The sequence below is a fragment of the Myotis lucifugus genome, unplaced genomic scaffold, assembly GCF_000147115.1.
Source record: "Myotis lucifugus unplaced genomic scaffold, Myoluc2.0 scaffold_1021, whole genome shotgun sequence".
Taxonomy (NCBI): domain Eukaryota; kingdom Metazoa; phylum Chordata; class Mammalia; order Chiroptera; family Vespertilionidae; genus Myotis; species Myotis lucifugus.
In genome coordinates, this window is record NW_005872069.1 from 8,124 (window position 1) to 24,546 (window position 16,423).

The 16,423-nt window shown below is 45.8% G+C and overlaps 1 pseudogene; it reads right to left on the reverse strand.

The window, feature by feature from the left end:
• Positions 1-9,216: 9,216 nt before the first annotated feature.
• On the reverse strand, positions 9,217-10,483 carry LOC102437867 (annotated as a pseudogene).
• Between the last annotated feature and the right edge of the window lie 5,940 nt (positions 10,484-16,423).

Below are 16,423 nucleotides of genomic sequence, written 5' to 3' on the forward strand. Positions count from 1 at the left end.
CCTAGCACAACCCTTCAATTCAAAGGGAGACTCCTCCGCTTCTGAATAGAATTGATGACACTGACATAAACCTATCTCAGTTATAAACCTGTCTCTGTTATTCAAAGTAGTTTCATTTGGGTCAATTCTTCTTTAGGAGCTTATACACAGTTATAAATATTTAGAGATGTTTCCAAATGACTTTTTAGAGGTCTTTGCTTTTCTTTCAGTTTAACTCTGGAGGGGGGGGGGAGAAATAAAATTGTTATTAAAAAGCAAAGTGACACGTTTCTTTGAAATATAATATTAAACAATAACCCCACCCCATACAGTTAGTTGCTTTTTTTAATAAAAGTTGTGAGGGGGATAAAGACATTTGGAAACACAACCCCCCAAAGGTCGACAGCTGGATTAGAGAATGAAGAGTAAAAACAAATAAAAGAACAGTAGCAATAACTAGAAAATATATGAAGTCCAAATTATTGGGGCAGGAAATGACAAGCCTAACTCTTGGTGTCTGTTCCTGTTTCAAGTAACAGGAATCCCAAGTTTTTTTGTTTGTTTGTTTTTGTTAAAATGTGTGTGTGTGGGGGGGGGGTTAAATTTATTTTAGAGAGTGAGGAGTGGAGAGAGGAAGAGAGAGTGAAACATCAATGATGAGAGAGAATCATTGCACACCCCACACTGGGGATCCAGTCTGCAACCCAGGCATGTTCCCTGGCCGAGAGTCGAACCAACCATGACCTCCTGGTTCATAAGTCCACGCGCAACCACTGAGCCACCTCACCAGGCCAGAGTTCATTTGGGTAAATGTGCAGCCTTGTGGAAACTTGTGCGGCTCTGCTTTGGTGCAGGCTCATCCACGTGACCTCAGGACACTCAGTGGAGACCAGCAGCCCTGCGCGAATGGGAGTGGGTGATTTTGGAGTCATCAGTAAAGGTTAGTTTGGTGGCAGAACAAACACAAAATAAGGGCACTGAACGTTTGGAGAGGCCCGTACAAGTGGAGGCAGCTTGACTGAGACTCTTGTCTGTATCTGTGGTGCTAGACCTGCTGCGGACGGCACAATTCTGGCAGGCGGGGTCGCTATGCCCGTTACACAAGATGTACAAAGTAGGGTCACACGGTTAATGGATAGAAACGTGCCCCTTTGTACCCGCTGCAGGTCCTGGGTTCAGCCCCACCCCAGATGTGCAATCTCAAAGACCACAGGGACCCAGGGATGAAATCTCAGGACCTCTGGCCCTCGCCTCCCCAAAGCAAGTGAATCTAACATTTACTGCGACCCAGACCTGGGAATGCCCGCAGCCCGCCAAGCTCCCAGCGGAGAAGCCTGACTTGTCCTGTGCTGCTGGTTAGGCGTTGCTTTTGTTTCGGGTCCATGTGCTGGGGCTGAGTGGCTGGGTGCCCAGTGGTCCAGGAAAGTGCGGCCCGGTAGTGCGGGCTTAACCCCGCGCACCACCAGTGAGTCGAGTTCTCCGCGGGCCAGACCAGCCCGGTTTTCCCCAGCCGGCCTGGAGCCCGAGCTCAGAAGGAATGCAGCCCGCCCCCTCTATGTTCCTGGCGCAGGTGGAGCGCGCACAAGGCTTGTCAGGACGGCTCATTCCGGGTCTCGGTGGTGGCGGGACTGTTTGAAGTGGCCGCTGGGCGAAAGCAGCCTCGGGAGCGCCGTACCCCTGGAGGCCTGAAGCGCTGGCCCGGGAACCCTGCGCCGGAGCTGCTGCGCGCTGTCCTGCCTCGGCTCCTCCGCCTCCCGCTGTCGCTGGCACCCGAGAGGCGTGCAGGCAGGTGCCGACCTTTCCCCGCGGCCGGTCGCGCCCCACCGGCGCGTGCTGTGCTCCGCGGCCTGACCCTCGGTTCTCGGGAGGAGCGAGATGGAGCAGCGAGGGAGGGAGGGCCAGCGGGGGTCCTGTGTCCAGGAGCCGGGCCTGCCTGCCTCTGGGACTGCGGGGCTCGCCGAGGTGCCCGCCCCATGGAAGCGGCGTTTCGGTCCATCCCCTGCGCCTTGGAGGTTTTTGTACTCGTCACGTGCAATCAAGTGTAAATACTTGTGCACGGAGAGCGGGGGAGGCAAGGACCGGGCCTGAGCTGTAAGTCGAGCCCCGACTGAGCTGGATGAGAAGGAGAGACACTGAACTGTTCCCGAGGAGGTGGGTGGTGGGTGTGAACGAGCCTTCCCCCTCGTTGTGAGAACTAAAGGACACGGACGCGGTTCTGCTCGGGGCCCAGTCTGTGAAAGGTGTTGACATGCTTCCCCTCCCTCCCCGCGGGGCCAGTCTGTAAAAGGTGTTGATATGCCCTCCCCGCCCTCCCCACCCCCTGCCCTGTGCTGCTGGTCAGGCGTTGCTGACTTTGTTTCGGGTCCATCTGCTGGGCTGAGTGGCTGGGTGCCCGTGGTCCCGGGCACACCATCCTTCAGAGGTCTCGTGCCTTTGTGCTTGTGAATGTGCCTGGAGTCCCAGCTCTCATGTTAGAAGGTAACTTTTTTTTTATTTTTATGCCTTTTAGCTCACTTTCAACATAAAACCACACTTAAAAGAAAAAATGACCTTCGTTTGAGAGTCTCAACACCGCGCGAATAGGTTTTACAGTTAAAGCCGAACGCAGATCTTACCGTCCCGTGGCAGTCCTCCGTCTGGCCGTGAGCACACTCCCACCGGGTACCGGAGCCTTTTTAGTCCTTGTGCAGATATGGAACCCATCCTCAAGGATTTCGACTTGGGAAACAATAGCTCTCCTTCTGAAAACACGTTCTGGGTCCCTCACATGTGTGTATCAGGCAGGGTGGCAGGCTTTGGAGTAACAAAGAAGGAACTGGTTCCTCTCCTCAAACGCACAGGGGACTTCAGTTATTGAAAGTCCACATTCCCACCTGGTTTTCATCTCACACCACATTCACAAGGACCCAAAGTTGTTCTTACCCCAGTTACTTCATGGAAATACAGCAGATCCTCGAATAACAATTTTTTTTTTAAATCTTCACACGAGGATATTTTTCCATTGCTTTTTAGAGAGCGAGAAAGACAGAAATACCGATGTGAGAAAAATGCATCGATTGGTTGCCTCCTGCACAAGGCCTGGCCAGCGCCTAGGCAGGGAGGAGCCTGCAACAGAGGTCTGTGCCCTTTACCAGAATCAAACCCAGGACCCTTTGGTCCACAGGCTGACGCTCTATCCACTGAGCCAAACCGGCTAGGACTCAAATAACAATTTTGTTCAAAGTCTTTTCATTATGAAATAGGAACTTAACTCTTGTTTATATCAATTAGCCTATGGAAAAATTGGTTTCATTACACCAAGTGTTGCTTTAAGTCACAGAACCTATCAACAATGTTGGGTGAGGCCTTAACTGTAAATGGTTTCACAGACCTTGGATTCACACATCCATCCAATCAGCAAGTTCTGTTGTCTCTGACTTCAAGCTGTATCTTGAATCCACATATCTCCATTCCCAGTTGCTACCACTTTATTTCAAACTCCCATCAGCTCTCACCTGGACCATTTCTAATAGTTTTCTCATCTACACTAATAAAAAACAAAGATGCTAATTGACCATACCTTCGCTATGCCCTAAGCCATGCCCACCAGCCAATCAGAGTGACTATATGCAAATTAACCCAACCAAGATGGAGGCTGGCAGCCACAGAGCTGGAGCAAGCAGGAGGCTTGCTTGCCCAGGCGATGGAGGAAGCCAAGCTTCCCGCCAGCCCTGAGCCAGCTGAGGCCTCCCCTCATGGCAACAAAGTTTCAATGATAGAAGACAAATAAATCCCAGATACCTGCTTCCAGCCAGCCTCCACTGGGAGCTTGGGTGGCTGGGGGTTGTGGCCAGCCTGCAAACAGCCATCAGCCCCTCACCCAGGCTGGCCAGGCACTCCTATATAATAAAAGGGTAATATGCAAATTGACCCTAACAGCAGAACGACTGGGAATGACTGGTCACTATGACACACACTGACCACCGAGGGCAGATGCTCAATGCAGGAGCTGCCCCCTGGTGGTCAGTGCGCTCCCACAGGCGGAGCTCTGCTCAGCCACAAGCCAGGCTGATGGCTGCCAGTACAGCGGTGGTGGTGGGAGCCTCTCCCACCTCCTCAGCAGCACTAAGGATGTCCAACTGCAGCTTAGGCCTGCTCTCCGCTGGCAAGTGGACATCCCCCGAGGGCTCCTGGGCTGCCAGAGGTATGTCTGACTGCCAGCTTAGGCCCGATCCACCAGGTGGTCATCCCCTGAGAGGTCCCAGACTGCGAGAGGGCACAGGCTGGGCTGAGGGACCTGCCCCCCGAGTGCACAAATTTTTGTGCACTGGGCCTCTAGTGTCCTCTTATAATCCACTAGAAGCCCAGTGCATGAAATTCGTGCAAGAGTAGTCCTTCCTTCCCCTGTTCCCTCTGGCACTCGGGACTCTGGCTTCCCTCCAGCCACCAGCAGGCACCTGGGACCTGGGCTTCCCTCATAGCCTGGGCTTCATCTGGAAGGTCATCTGGAAGGGCGTCTGGTCTAATTAGCATATTACACTTTTATTATTATAGAATTGGATGCTCCAAAATAGAGTGAAAGATAGAGCATGTCATTTCCTTTTTATATCCCCCCCCCCTCCCCACACACACACACACACACCCTCCCTGTTGGGTGTTTCCTTCCACGTCCCGCGTGGAGTAGGGTTCGGTACCTGAAAGTGGAGTTGCACAGCAAATGAGAGAAACAGACACGAGATAATTTTGCAATATTGTAGGACCAGGTGGGCAAGTCCAACTTAAGGAGAAGGACTTCCACCCATGCTCAGGCTGCTCCAATCTTTTATTGATCTGGAGTAGCCCTTAAGAAAAGGAAGTTTCAATGACACACAGATCAGCAATTTCCAGGAGTAGACAAAAGTATCTGATTAACTCATCAATAGATTTCCAAGTGTAGGCAGAGTAACTGATTAACAATAATCAACAAGGATCTACATAACTATCTAAGGAATTAAGGGAACTAAGGTGGGGATGCTTCAACTATTATTACCTAAATTAACTGAATGGTTCCTAGATTAACTGGGTGGTGCACAGCCCTGACTTTTACTAGGACTTTCAATGGCTACTAGCTTTTGGGGGGGGGGGGGGGGAGGGCGGGGTTTCTGTCTAAACTCAGCTAATGAAGACAATGAATGGACTCCGGCACCTCCCCCAATGGCTTCTTTAAAAATCTACTAATAATAGAGGAATATTCAAATTGTCCAGGACCCCATCATGTAACGACCAATCAGGATGGGGGCGGGGCCCCAGTGGAGAGCTCTCAGCATGCCTGCACTGAGGGTCTGAAGGGTGTGGAGAGGAAGGGAGAGCAGATAGACAGTTAGGGGGATCAGGCCAGGAGGGGAGAGCAGATAGGCATTTAGGGGGATCAGGCCAGGAGGGAAGTGCAGATAGGCAGTTAGGGGGATCAGGCCAGCAGGGGAGAGCAGTTGGGCAGTTAGGGGGATTAGGCCGGCAGGAGAGAGCAATTAGGCAGTTAAGGCCATCAGGCAGCAGGCAGGTGAGCGGTTAGGAGCCAGTGGTTCCGGATTGTGAGAGGGATCCCAGATTGGAGAGGGTTCAGGCCGGGTTGAGCGACTCCCTTACCCCCCCCACCCCCCAACTCCTGCATGAATTTCATGCACCAGGCCTCTAGTTAGAAATAAAATCTAAACTTTCCTTCAAGGCCCCATGTGGTTTAGACCCATGGTTGGCAAACTGCGTCTCGCAAGCCACATGCGGCTCTTTGGCTCCTTGAGTGTAGCTCTTCCTAAGCCTTAGGAATACCCTAATTCAGTTAATAACAATGTACCTACCTATATAGTTTAAATTTAAAAAATTTGGCACTCAAAAGAAATTTCAATCGTTGTACTGTTGATATTTGGCTCTGTTGACTAATGAGTTTGCCGACCACTGGTCTAGACCTTGCCCTTTGCTCCTGCGTGGCTCACTACATTCCACCCACAAAGGCGGGAAACTTCAGGCCTGGTCTCCATGCCTGCTGGTCCCTCAGCCTCTTGTGCAGCTCATTATAAAGGTCTTGCCTCAAATGTCACCTCACTTGGGACCTTTGCAGAGCCCTCAATTTTAGGTGGTTCCCCCAAACCCAGCCAGCAATACTTTTTGTCCTGTTTGGTTTTCTAAAGAGTACTTTATCATGGACAGCATTGTTTATTTTTTACTTGCACACACAGCACTATAAAGTTTATAAAAGCAAGGGTTTTTTTTTCACCGTGTTATCCCAGCACCTAGAACAGTGCCTGGCACATATTAAGCATTGCGTAAAGGGCTATAAATATGTTTTTTAAATGCCTGTCTCATTAGACGATATTTCTTTTCAACACAATTTTCAACAAATTAAAGTTTGCAATAAATCCACAGTTCCATCACAGGAACATAATTATTTTCATGTTTTGTACTTTACATATGATTCTCATCTTAACCTGCTTGCCTTCATAATCATAACACGTTTAATTTTTGAAGAGGCTAGATTTATTTTTTAGCTTTGTTGAAATTTTTCCATAGGGCAAATTCTATCCTACCAGACTCAAATAAGTTAATGACTATACCTCATTTTGAATGCTGCTGTAAAAAATATATGTGCAGCACTAAGTTTCAGACGAAAAATCTTACTAGTGTGGTGGGGTTATGGGAGATTCTTTTCTCTTGTTTTAAATTCCAGTTTTAATAGCTAGCAAACATGTTCTGTTTACTAATGTATGTACTAGCACAGTGTAAGCTTTATATGCCAGTTAAACCATGGTTAGACCATGTGACACATAACTTTCAGGCTCCTGCTTAAATCCAGTGGATTATTTAGGTGATGACACGTTTGTCATTTGGAAAAAGTTGACTTGCTCATCTCTGTCTTCATCACTCTTACTTGATGTGATTTACTTATTTAGCCAGGAGGGAAGGTAGAGAGTAAAGACTGAACTGTAGAGTTTACATTTATCTTGAGTTAGAATGGTTGTGGTATAGCCTATATAATAAAGAGCTAATATGCTAATTAGGCTGAAGAGCCGAACAACAGACTGAACAGTCAAACAACCGTCTGTATGACCTTCGGACAAAGCCGGGGCTGCGAGCGCTAAGCCCGTTTGCATTGGGCCTCTAGTTAGTTTATAATTTTTAATCCATGTTGCCTGTTGGGGTCTAATTTTTTAAGTAACATAATTATTTTTTATCTTGAGTGTTAATTATACATACTCAACCACAGCGACGAAGCAAGCATTCCGCCAGGCTGCTCACACTGCCCGCTCTCAGCGGCCACCCCCCAGGACTGGGGAATTCTGGCAGGGCTGAGAGGACTGGGCACCGCCATCTTGTGGCTATGGACGCCACCATCTTTGTGACTGAGTGATGGTTAATTTGCATATTATCCTTTTATTAGATAGGATTATTATATAGCATTGCCTAGAGCAGCCTTTCTCAACCTGTGGGTCTCGACCCATTTGACGGTCGAACGACCCTTTCACAGGGGTCGCCTAAGACCATCCTTCATATCAGATATTTATGTTAGGATTCATAACAGTAGCAACATTACAGTTATGAAGTAGCAACAAAAATAATTTTATGGTTGGGTCACAACATGAGGAACTGTATTTAAAGGTAACATTGCTGGCCATTGTCTTTGATGATTAAGGTTTCTCACAAAGCCAAAACTGGTGGGAAAAGGGAGAAGAGATTCGATTCTGAATCTCCTACTCCTGGGTTCTAAGTGGAGAAGCCGACTACTGCTCGAGGTCAGCAACTCGGCAGCAACCACTCTGCCTTCGTCTCTTCACAAAATAGCAATCGTGACTCTTAAGTACCGATTAGTTCCTCACTCTGGCCTCCCGAACCCACAAGGATCTCTCCACACAGCGAGGCACAGGACTGCATGAGCCCTAACCTGACCCTGGTATATATACCCCATTAGAAGGCTCTAGTTATTGACCACGCCCACCAAAGTCTATTGGCTCGTCCCCCACGGGGGAGGGGTGAACCTGGGTAAGAGGATTTTCAGTGCATTCTTGAGGCCAAAAAGGATTAACCGTGTTAAGATGCATGATCTCATTCCCCCCCTGGCTATTCTCTCTTGATCCTCTCAACACCAGTTATTTACCTACTTACCTACTCACATTTTTTTTTTTTTTACAACTATCCTGACTTAGGCCACATCTTTTTCTTTTTCTTTTTTTTTTTTCCATGACTAATGCAACAGTCTGTTACCTCGTTCTTTTTTAAAAAAAAATCTTTTATTGATTTTTTTACAGAGAGGAAGGGAGAGGGATAGTGAGTTAGGAACATCGATGAGAGAGAAACATCAATCAGCTGCCTCCTCTGGTGTGCCTCCAACCAAGGTACATGCCCTTGACCAGAACTGAACCTGAGACCGCCCCCCCCCCCCGCCCCCCAGTCTGCAGGCCTACGCTCTATCCACTGAGCCAAACCGGCCAGGGCCGTACTCACTTTTTTTTTTAATCTTTATTGTTGAGCCCTATCCAGTTTGGCTCAATGGGTAGAGCATCAGCCTACAGATCTAAGGGTTGTCAGACTTCATTCCATTCAAGGGCACCCACCTTGGTTCAAGGGTCCTCCCCTGCCTTGGCCCTGGTGGTGGCATGTGCAGGAGGCAACCAATCAATGTGTTTCTCTCACATCCAGGTTTCTTTCTCTCCTTTCCTCTCTCTTCCACTCTCTCCAAAAACCAATGAGAAAATGTCCTCGGGCGAGGAGTAAAAAAAAAAAAAAAAGTAATAAAGAGTGCTGATGTTGCTAAGGGTGTGAAATTAAACAGTACATGAGACCTGTACTGTGTTTATAAGAAACGTCAGAACAGAGAATCATTTGAGGGTCTGAAGGTATTAATTCAATTTACATTATTTCTAATGGGAGAAATATGATTCAGTTTTGAGCAAATCGCTTTTCCAACCGGCTACCAGGATGAATTCAGTTAGAGAACCCAGGCTCCACTGTATATCAAAATTTACTTGCTTTTCATTTATACTTCTCAAATGCAGGGTATATCCAACCGTGTATTTTTGTTTAATTTTAAAGTACTGTAAACATTTTTTTATGGTTTTTCAATAATCTCTAGGAATCATTCACAGATCCTATGCAGTAGGGCACCCACATCCATTAAGTGTCCTCAATCATGACCTCAATTGCTGGACATATTCTCCCCTTTATTTTGCTATTATTTCAGTTACATGCAGGAAGGGAAAAGCCTGCAGGTGCAGCAGGCCCTGCTTCAGGGTCCCAGCCCTGGTTACTGCAGGTGTCACAGTGCATCCTCTTCACTGCAGCCTCCGCCGATCATGAAGCGGTACTCCTGGAGGTTTGAGACTCCGTGGAAGTGAACGTAAGCGCCAGCAACCACAAAGATGTGGAAGAGCTGATGAGAGTGAAACCAGATGTCACACTTGCCAGGAAAGAAGCGTTCGGGAATGCGGGCAGCATACAGGGCAGCCCCCGTGATATAGAGACTGGCCATCAGCATCAACCAGCCCATCTGTCCTATGGTGGCAGCCTTCGGGAACCCCTCCAAGATGATATAGTGCAAGGCAGGAATGAGTCCACTCAGGCCAAGTGCCAAAAACACTCCTGCTCGTACTCCTCGATACTGGGGGGTGGCAAACATGTCCCACTGGGAGACTATCATGGTTGCGATGCCCAGCACACAGATGATAATCAAGTAGATGAAGCAAGCTTGTGGGTTACAGTAGAACGAATAATAAAGCCAAGGAACAAAACTGCCCATAATCAGAAGAGCAATACCAGAGTAATCCAGTTTAGAGAAGAGTCGGGAGACCCCTTCTGAGTGGCAGTAGACTGTGTGCAAGAGCCATGAAAAAGAAAGGCAGAGAATGGCCCCCAAGAAGAATAACCCAAAGACCACCTTTTCTTGCAGAGGGGCCACAAAAAAGATGTTGGGGCGAAACATATAAAAGATCCCCAGGCACAGGAAGAATACACAACCTAAGAGATGTGTCCAGATGTTGCCTGTCTCTGTGTGTATTCTGAAAATGCTCTGAAAACAGGCCCGGAAAGAAGGCATAGGGGGCCGGTGTCCATGTAAAAGGTAATCATTATCCTTGAGCCAGTCTGGTAGGACATCATGAGGGATTACTCGCCATCCACCTTCCCAAACCTTGCAAACAAACTCTTCCATTCTTTCCATAGCATGATGGGCTTGTAAGAGAGGGGGCATGCCCATAAACCCCTCCTCTTCCTGAGAAGCTTCATCATTACGCTCACGTTCCTCAGAGCTTTTTTTATGATGGGTAGAAAGAACAGATGCCTCTAAAACAGGCTCCAAATCTCCTTGGTGATTGTCATTATCACCTCTCCTTGTACCATCAAGTTGGAGTCCTTTTCTGAGCCGTATTTCTGGCTCTGGAGTCCTGATGTACTCCAATCCGTTTTTCGCTGTCTGCTTCATGGGATACACAAGGCTTTCTTACAAAGAGACCTTTCTTTCTGTCCCTTCTTCTTGGGAGGGTGGACTCTCAGGACAGTGTGTTGACCCTAAGGGTCCCTGTTCAGGCTCCAGAGGTCCAGGGGTCCCCAAAGGTGTGGACGGAGTCGGCGAAGAAGGAATGACACGGAGACAGCCTTCAGTTGATCAGCAGCCTAGCCAGGATCTCTAGCCAGGATCTCCAGCCAAGATCTGGTCGGGATCTGATGTTTCTTGTCTTGTTACATCTGTATTTATACCAGTCGATTTTAATCCTGTCAATTTCTATTGCAAAGGTTAGGGCGTTTCTTACCTCTATTCCAGGGAGTAAAGATTATGTAGCTTAAGCGTGATTGTTTGTAGTTAAAGTGATTAACTACCCACCTGGCACTAAGTTAAGGGGTGTATCCTTAACTTTTTGGTTACAAAAAGCCTTAACTTACAGGTTACAAAATAAGGGCAGTTCAAGTCCAACCTCTGTTTTAGATCATTCTTAATTGTGCCTTTTTTAAAAAGTATCAAAAGTTAAGGATACACCCCTCCCTAACCTCAGGGAAAAATCCCCACCTGGGGAAACAACCTTTCTTAGAGAGGTGACCTTGGTTAAAACACATGGTGCTAAGGAGAGCAAACATATTAAGAACAATATGCTCGCCAAAACCGGTTTGGCTCAGTAGATAGAGAGTCGGCCTGCGGACTGAAATGTCCCAGGTTCGATTCCGGTCAAGGGCATGTACCTGGGTTGCAGGCACATCCCCAGTGGGAGATGTGCAGGAGGCAGCTGATCGATGTTTCTCTCTCATCGATGTTTCTAACTCTCTATCTCTCTCCCTTCCTCTCTGTAAAAAATCAATAAAATATATTTTTAAAAAAATTTTTTTTAAAAAAAAGAACAATATGCTCTATATGCCAGGTCCCTTGAAACATATGCTGTGCAGATGTTTCTTTCCTGCAGCAACTGTGTCAAGCAGCAAGGACGGACCGGCTTCCGGCAGTTACATAACAGTTTCTCTTAATAGGTTATGGCGTTTGAAACTGTACAATGTTTTCTGTTGGTTGTGTTTACATATTCTCCCATTTGGAGAGAGCAATGACCTTTGTTGGCTGACATGACTTACCATATTTTTCCATCTATAAGTCGCCCCCCACTTTTCCAACCCAAAATTAAGAAACCAATATTTTAAACGTTTTGCTGGTTTTCCTCTTAAGGCCTTCTTCTTTTTTGGCACCTTAAGAAGTTGTTCTTAATCAGAAAGGATATGTGCACCCATATGTTCATAGCAGCACAATTCACCATAGCTAAGATCTGGAAACAGCCTAAGTGCCCATCAGTAGATGAATGGATTAGAAAACTGTGGTGGTACATCTACACAATGAAATACTATGCTGCTGTAAAAAAAGAAGGAACTCTTACCATTTGCAACAGCATGGATGGAACTGGAGAGCATTATGCTAAGTGAAATGAGCCAGTCAATGAAGGAAAAATACCACACAATCTCACTCATTCATGGATAATAAAGACCATTACAAACTTTTGAACAATAATAGATACAGAGGCAGAGCTGCCTCAAACTGATTGTCAAACTGCAGTGGGAAGGCCAGGGAGGGTTGGGGGGCAGGAGGGAGGTGGTAAGAGATCAACCGAAGGACTTGTATGCATGCATATAAGCATAACTAATGGACATAAGACCCTGGGGGGTAAGGGAGGCCAGGGGATTTAAAGGGGGGGGGGGGGGGGGGTGGTGAAGGACACATATGTAATACCCTTTGTAATACTTTTAGCAATAAAAAAAAGAAGTTGTTCTTGTTGTTTTCTCCCTTCTCTGACCACACACTCAGTGGGAGGAGGTCCAAATGGTCTCTCTGCAGCTGTTTTCATGCTCTTTTGCACAGCTGATTGCTACATGCAGTTTGAGTTTTGCAGAGTAAGACAGTTGCTTACTGGCATCTATCTATTTTTTGACATCTTTGTATGCTGAGAACGCTCCGGTTCCTGTTACTTCTGCACACTCTCCGATTACGGCATCAGCTGATGTCAGTAACAATAAGGTTCCTCATTGGAGGAAGCCTGTTTGATGAGGTACGCACCCGCATGGCTCCCTCCTTTGTTAACTTCCGTGTATAAGATGCCCGATTTTCAGTCTAATGATTTTAGAAAAAAAATAGCATCTTATACATGGAAAAATATGGTAACATTCCTACACAATGTGTTACTATTTTGCTTTATAGAAGTTTTGAAAATCATTGTACAAAATTTTTGACCTCATATGAACCACCTGACATTGGAACAGACTTTCTTTTAAATGCTGCCAAAGACACAGTACTATTATCTTAATCAGCATACAGGTTACAAAATAAAGGCTGTTCAAGTCCAACCTCTGTTTTAGATCATTCTTAATTGTGCCTTTTTAAAAAAGTATCACACATATTTGTCATACAAATAAAGTAATAAAAAATATCTCATAAGGATATGGTGGTATTAGAATAATTCGTTGATGAAAAACTATTATATTTTCAGATCATATGGAGCCTTGACTAAGTGAATTTAAATTATTTGTAGTTAGTTTTAAGTACTCTTGTACTTTAATGCTATTAAATGAAAATTGGGTGGGTGATGAAGTTAGCAAGTCCCTTTGTTGTGTCTTCTCTGCAGAGTTTATTAGTAACTAGAGGCCCGGTGCACGCGTTCATGCAGGGGTGGGGTCCCTTGGCCTGGCTGGCAATTGGGGCCATCTCGCCCAGTCCTGATCAGAGCCGATGGGGGCCAGCAGGCCAGGGAGGGCCTGCAGGAGGGCTCCAGGGAGTGTCTGGCCCTCTGGCCCAGTCCCAATCGGCTGGACCGCAGCAGCAAGCTAACCTACCGGTTGGTTGGAGCGTCTGCCACCTGGTGGTCAGTGTGTATCATAGCGACTGGTCTAGCAGTCGACCGAATAGTCGATTGATTATTCAGACACTTAACATATTACGCTTTTATTATATAGGACTAGAGGCCCAGTGCACGAAATTTGTGCACAGTTGTGGGGGGTCGGGTTCCTCAGCCTGGCCTGCACCCTCTCCAATCTGGGACCCATGCCTGCCTGATCGCCCCTAACCACCTCTGCCTACCATCCTGATCCTCCTAACTGCTCTCCCCTGCCAGCCTAATCACCCCTAACTGCCTCTGCCTCAACCCCTGCCACCGTGGCTTTGTCCGGAAGGACATCAGAAGAATGTCTGGAAGATGTCTGGTTTAATTAGCATATTACCCTTTTATTAGTATAGACTAGAGGCCCAGTGCATGAAATTCGTGCATGGGGATGGCGGGGGAAGAGGGGGAGCGTCCCTCAGCCAGGCCTGTAATGACACCAAGCGTTCCGTGCCCGGACTGGCCAGAGGCCCTCCCACAGCTGGGCACAGAACGGTTGCCTCGTCACCACAGGGAAGAAGCAAGCATTCCGCCAGGCTGCTCACACTGCCTGCTCTCAGCAGCCACTCCCCCGGGACTGGGGGATTCTGGTGGGGCTGAGAGGACTGAGCACCGCCATCTTGTGGCTATGGATTCCACCATCTTTGTGACAGAGTGATGGTTAATTTGCATATTATCCTTTTATTAGATAGGATTATTACATAGCATTGCCTAGAGCAGCCTTTCTCAACCTGTGGGTCGCGACCCATTTGACGGTCGAACGACCCTTTCACAGGGGTCGCATAAGACCATCCTGCATATCAGATATTTATGTTATGATTCATAACAGTAGCAACATTACAGTTATGAAGTAGCAACGAAAATAATTTTATGGTTGGGTCACAACATGAGGAACTGTATTTAAAGGGCCAGAAGGTTGAGAACCACTGGCTAGAGAAATGTACCCAAGGTTTATTAAAGAAATCTTAGGTTCAACAATAAAGATAAATAAATAAAAATGAAGTCAGGATAAAAAAAAAAGGCTGGAATACTGGAAAAATGAAATAACTAAGAGAAAACATTATATTTAGAGACTATATTATTACTTTTTAGATGTATGATATACTTTTTCTCTGAAAAGCAGTCATTTTTTTTTAAATTGAGAGAAGTAAAGGTACTTTGGTGCCAAAATGAAACATACTTAACGTAACTTATTCTCTTATTGGAATGGATTTTTTCTAAGTTTAGCTTTGAGGCAGATAACCATCAGAATTTCTTTTACTCACATTCACTCGGTTATTCTCTAAACAGACAATAAAGCTTTTTACATAAAGAGCTTCTTAGAATTTGTTTCTGACCACCAGGAAAGGGCCAGGGGCTGTGTATGTGGAAACAGGATGTTGAACAGGCCGGTGGGAAATGGTGTTCTCTTTAGTCACCTTGTGCTGTTGCCGGGTGCCTATTCCTGCAACGTGTGGGCCATTTAAGTTGTTGAGAAAGTGCCTAGTATTACTATCCCAAGGTGGCTAACTTTTCACAGGCAAAATACTTGATTCTGAGGTCACATACTGTGCCTCTCAGCCAGGAACTGTATTTTGAGTTGATTGAAAAGGAAAATTGGTTATAATATAAGTGAATAGGAGATTGAGCACAAATTCACTACCACTACCAGAAACTACCCTTTAAGTGCCCATATGCATGTTGATTGGCTAAGAACATCATCTTTTATTATGAAAAGAGTAGCACCTATGTTTGTTATTTCACACAAAAATGAACTGTGAATGATTTTTTAAAATAGTTGTTAGATTCAAACCACAGAAATGGAAAATAAGTCAATTTCTGTCTGAGGTCTTTCTTGAGAAATTGTACTGTAGAATTACTATATATAATATACAGGGAGAGGCAAAAGTAGGTTTACAATTTTTCATATGGAAAATAATACAATAATTAATAAATAATGATATAAGAATAAACTGTTTCACATACAACTGTATATGTTATATATATATATATATACACTAGAGGCCTGGTGCATGAAATTTGTGCATGGGTAGGGTCCCTAGGCCTGGCCTGCAATCAGAGCCAATCTTCCCCGGCTGCCAGCTGCCAACAGGTTGGCCGGCAGGCTCCGATCGGGAGATAGGGGCCTGCAGGCTGGGGGCAGCTCCTGCATTGAGCATCTACCCCCTGGTGGTCAGTGCACCTCATAGCTGACTGGTCGTTCCACCGTCCAGTTGATTTGCATATTATGCTTTTATATATATAGATAATGTATATATTTTAAACTTAGTTAGGTGCAGTTGTTAAGCTAGACAATATCCCAAAGGTGTTGCTGATGCAAAATAAAAATCATCTGAATTTTTTTTAAAAGATAGCTTTCCTTTTCTAGTGATTTCTATTCTTATTAATAACTGCTTTGTCCTTACAGACTGTGAATTTATTTGATGATGTGATGTATGAGTTAACCAGCCAAGCCAGAGAGCTATCAAGCCAAAACTTAGACATCTAGAGCTCCCTATGGAATATTTTACAAGTAACTCAAATGTCTTAAAAAAGGAGAGATAGGGAGCTCAAAGAGTGCGAGAATTTTTATACTGATATTAGTTAACCTTGTGTTCTTTATGTGATGGCCTAGCACTGCAATTATATTTATAGAACTAAATATATGAATACAGAAACATAATTTCTGAATTTTTAATATAATTTTGTGCTGAGTAAACAACTAAACTCTTAAAGGAATAGGAGTAATTAAGAAAGCATGCCCTACCTATAATTTCAAAGCATATGGGCAGAGTGCTGCCATATTTTTTGATGTGTGGATTAGAATTCCAACTTATTTTTTTAACCAAATGGCTAGCTGGTTGTTCCAGTATTTGTAGTTCTGATAGACTGAAGTTCTGTGAACAGAGGTACAGGGTGTCCACTTTGTTCACTGCTCTACCCTAGTGCCCAGTCTGACAGTTTTTAGATGCACAAAAAGTGTATTCTGAATGAAACGTACGTCCTTATTTCCAGACAATGTGCAGGTCGTAGGAGCTCTTACAGGTTGTGGTCAGCATGTCCATGTCACGCAGGAGTCCATCATTCTAGCAAATATCCAGAGTCTCCCCTCCTCGGTCCTG